Here is a 5,199-nt window from a genome sequence, read left to right on the forward strand (position 1 = left end):
CATTTACTGAGAGCTGTTATTTTCTCCTGCCCACTGTTTGTGCTTTTTCTATCCATAAAACTGACAAAATACAAAATGAAATCCAATGAACTTGTTTGGGTTCCTTAAAATTCACCTGTTTTTATTATTGCAAAGAAGTCAGGAAAATTAACGATGACTTCCTAGCCTTTGATAGTTATTGATTTAAAAGATTGCTTTTTTACTATTCCATTACAAAAAGCTAAAAATGATACATTACATGGATGACATTTTATGTGCTCATCCCAATCCTGAAGTGTTGGAAGAAATCTTGTTAAAAATACAAAATTTGTTGCAAAGTCATGGGCTTCAAATAGCCCCAGAAAAAATTCAAAAACTTCCTCCATATCAATATTTAGGTCACCAGATACTTCAAAAAAAAATAGTTTTGCATCCTCCAAAAATAGACCTACAAAAGTTGAAAACACTTAATGATTTTCAGAAACTTATAGGAGATATACAGTGGCTTCGGTCACAGATAGGCATTCCAAATTATGAATTGATACCTTTATATGATTGCCTTAGAGGTGATCCTCAATTAGATTCACCCGAATACTGACCCCTGAGGCGAAACACACATTTGTATATTCAGGAACAAGTAGTTGGAGCACACACAAACAGGATTGATAGGCATGAAAGTGTGGAGGCTTCTATATTTAACACTCCAAATTCTCCAACAGCAGTGATACATCAGAAACAAAGGCTTTTTAGAATGAGTATATTTACCATCTCAGCCAAAAATACTTTAAGTAATTATATGGCCTTGATAGGGGACTTAATACATAAAATTGACAACAGGTGTTTAACATTATGTGGCACACATCCGGAAGTCATACACCTTCCATTTTCTCAACAAATGATTGAAACAGCAATACAAACAATGCCTAACTGGCAAGTGAATATCAATTTGAAACTTGTGTATGGAAAACCCTTTAAATATCATGCAATCTTTGAGAATTGGCCTTGGATACAACCTACATTTACAGCAGGTGAACATGTACACGGGATTAATGTCTTTACTAATGCCACAAAGATGAATAAGGCCTCTATCTGGTGCCCTAAAAGAAAGGAGTTACATGTGATTGAAACACCCTTTATATCCGCACAACAGAATGAATTATATGCTGTCTATTGTGCATTTCAAAAATATGAGGAGCCAATGAATATTAGCACAGATAGTAAATATGTTGAAGGAATTCTAAAACATCTAGAGACTGCTGTAATAAAAAATACTGGTAATAATATATGTCAGCTGCTTAATGATATACAACTTATGATACAGAATAGGACAGAAAAATTTTATGTTTTGCATGTTCGTTCCCACACTCTTGCCCCAGGACCAATTTTTCAAGGTAATGATATTGTTGATAGGTCTTTAACAATGAATGTGGAAATAGCAAGGAATAGTCATAAGTTACATTTATCTGCTAGGTCTTTAAGAACTTTATATGGCATAACAAAATCACAAGCACGTGAAATTGTTAAGCGCTGTGCTAATTGTGTGCCTTTTCAACCCCCTTTCCATGTTGATGTCCATAACCCCAAGGGACTTACACCTAACACCTTATGGCAAATGGATGTTACTCATTATTCTCCTTTTGGAAGACAAAAATATGTTCATGTTTCTATTGATACTTATTCAGGCTTTATTTTTGATACTGCTCAGGCAGGTGAGGCTGTTCACAATGTTGTTAATCATTTGCTTCATTGTTTTTCCTTCACTGGCCCACCTCAGTGCTTAAAGACTGATAACGATCCTGCATATATTTCGCAGGGTTTTAAAAAGTTTTGTACTGAGTTCTCTATTAGTCACACTACTGGCCTTCCCTATAATTCTCGTGGTCAGGCCATAGTTGAACGCGCCAATCGTACCTTGAAAATGGTGCTCCAAAAACAAAAAGGGGGAGCTAAGGGATCCCCTTGGCATCAATTGAACACTGCACTCTACACTATAAATTATTTAAAATTCGATAGTTGTAACCTCTCCCCTGCAATGAAATATCTGGCAGGAAATGACAACAGTACTAGTGACACCACTAAATCAAACAGATTCCTTTCTCCTATTCGTAATATGAAAGTCATGTGGAGAGACATTGACGGTGTCTGGCAGGGTCCAGGGCAAGTGCTAACCTGGGGGCAAGGGTTTGTTCTTATTTTCACAGGTGATGGAGAACTCTGGGTCAGAACGAAGGATGTCCGCATTATCCATTTAGAAGGGACAAGGCAAGCAGAAGAGAAAACACAGGCCGGCCAGGAAATTGAAGGAGCCGGAAGAAGAAGAAGAAGACACTATAAGAACTTTTAACCTAGCTGTGCCTCTTGTCGTTATCATCAGCAGGCATGCAGAATACAGCAGCAGCAGAGACAGGAAATACAACATGATGGGCCTTCGTGACAAAACCACCATGGCCCAGACTAGTTACATGGGGAGAGACAATACCTGAGGTCATTCTGCAAGGAAATGCCTCCACAGGTTTTGGCAAGGAATTTCATTTCATATCACCTAAGAACGGTCTCAACACACTGTAAAAATGAACTTTACTGGTGTGGCTTTGGTGCTGCCTATTTGTGTTACAAAAGGCAATGACACCAAAGACTCCACGTGTTTACAATTATTTAACGTCACCACCCGTTTTGATGGGTATATGTTTAATAACACGGAACCCCCTCCTTATAACTGTTGTCTTTTTTCAATTTTATAAGGTTACTTACACGGGCATCTTGGGGTCACAGTGTGTTAATGACACACCTATCAGGCGTCCAAGTAATTCAAAGCCATGCTATCATGTGACACCAATTAGCAAGAGCTTAGGGTATCCTCCTTGGTTATCTTATCATACTTCAGAACGTCATTTGTTGTTGTTACAAAAGAATTTTACGTTACAATCCTGGCACAATTATACTAGGGAGAAAAACAATCATACTTGGGCTTTTGGCAGGTTTCCATTTCCTCAGTGGGTTTCCCTTCATGACAGAGGGGTTGAAAATCAGTTGTGGAAGGCGTGGGCAGCCTTAGGCCCCATAAACATCACGAATTTGCAAGGGACCGTCCATGATAATATGACAGTGCAAGCTTGTTTGACTGGTAATCATGCATTTATGTGGGGAAAGACACAAAATGTTAATATAACAGCCGTGGATTCAGGGGAATATAATGTCACCTGTATTAATTGCAGGGTGTCTGAATGTATAGGAACCAAGATTAGAGACCAAATTATTTTTGTTATTATACAACAAAAGTTTGCCTTGGTGCCTGTGAAAAGCAAAGATTGGTATGAGTCACGTTCTGATCATATTTTTGGAATAATAGACCAAAGTAATCAATTAGCAGTTGCTAGGAAAAAGAGATGTATTTCATGTGTAGTATTAGGAATTGTTTCACTTATAGCTATCATAACTGCTTCTGTATCTTTATCTCAATCTATATCTATCACAAGAAATGAAGTGGTTCAAGCTGATTTTATGAATCAGTTAGCTCACAATGTATCTAAAGGTTTTCAAACATAATAAAAAAAGGATAGATCACGAATTTTACCATATACTTGAGGGAATGAAGGAAACCATTATCGAAATAGGTGATGAATTGGATATTTTAGAATATAGAACGCATTTAAAATTCATTTGCCTTACCAATGTTAAATACAATAAATCCCAATGGGATTGGCAAAGAATACATAGACATCTAAATGGGCTGTTTGGAAATTCTATTATTGCAGTGGATATTGATGACTTATATGAAATTGCTAAAGATATTGCAAGGGCGGCTGATAAGGATTTGATGCCAGATAAAACTGCCCAACATATACTTGATTGGATAGATAAACTCCATAATCCTTTTAATGACCTTGGACATTGGTTTATATCTCTATTGTCTTCCTTATTGCCATTATGTTTGATTTTGCTGGCCATGCTGTGTTTTGGACCGTGTTTGCTCAGGTGCATAGCTAGTCAGATAAAGGACTTTGGGACTGAGCTTCATATGCTCTGTCTCCGTCAAAAACAAAAAGGGGGAGTTGTTAGGGATCTGTAAGGTTGTAGAGGGCCACAGGCTGTTCATGAGGTCTCACTGACAGGCGGATCTCTGAGCAAAGGTCGCCTGGTTCAGTGCTCCATTGTATGGATCTTTAACAATCTTTAACTCCCCTAGTTATTGTATGGTCATTAGCAAATCTATTCTGGGATTGGAGTCAGATAAGTGCACAGGACGTGCATGCACTCTCCTTGAGCACAGCATGGGCTATACGTCGTTGTAACTTGAGAAAGAGTTCCTGTTATTTTACTATATAAGTAAGCGCTTTGCTAAAAATAAACGGAGTTGCTTCCATCCTGCCTCCCGCCTCATCAATGTGCATTCGAGATAGAAAATCAAGCTGGTCTTGATTCATCAGGTGATTGGGAAATCCTAGGCCCTAGGCAGGCTCTATAGCCAAGTGAACTAGTTGTGCACAACAAGTCTATTGTTAGTAGAGATGACTTCATTCTTGGTACTCCTAAAAATCTCCAGAACCTAACAGTGTCTGGCATATAATAGGTACTTCATACTATTTTAATTATTGCACCCAGAGCAGAATATAAGTAGGTAGGGAGAAAGAAGGCAGATAAAGTATGGTTGGGTGGTTTGGGGTCAACCATATATAGCAAGCTCACACCAATCAGCCTAGCATACATCCCTCCCCCAGCTTAAAGGTCTGGTAATGAAAATACCTGAGGAAGGCAGGGTGGATTAGTAGGAAGATGACAGTGAATCATTAAAACAGTAAATAATTGCAACAAGAACCATGGTGCTTTTCCTATGCAGAATATTTAAAAAAGACTTATAGGAACCTCCAACTTTAGAGCCAGAGATCACCCAGTTCAACACTTTCCATTTTGCAGTTGTAGAAACTGAAATCTAGAGGTTAAATTGATTTAACTTGTGCCAAGACACAATGTTTTAAGTGGGAGAACTAGAAATACTACTAAATGAAAACAAAGCAATGATAAATTTAGATCAATCAGTCATTCATTTAACAAATATTTTCTTTAGTACTTCCAAGCCAGGTACAGGGCTAGGAACTAAGCGTACAAAGACAAAAATGGAAAACGTCCCTGTCCACCTGAATGATTGATTGATCTGGTATTTATGTTCTATCAGAGTTCTAAAAGTAAAATACTTAAAAACCATGTCCAACTCCAAGCAGA

Source organism: Phascolarctos cinereus, unplaced genomic scaffold, assembly GCF_003287225.1.
Source record: "Phascolarctos cinereus isolate Bilbo 61053 unplaced genomic scaffold, phaCin_HiC Scaffold_4;HRSCAF=312, whole genome shotgun sequence".
In the NCBI taxonomy this organism is placed as follows: Eukaryota; Metazoa; Chordata; class Mammalia; order Diprotodontia; family Phascolarctidae; genus Phascolarctos; species Phascolarctos cinereus.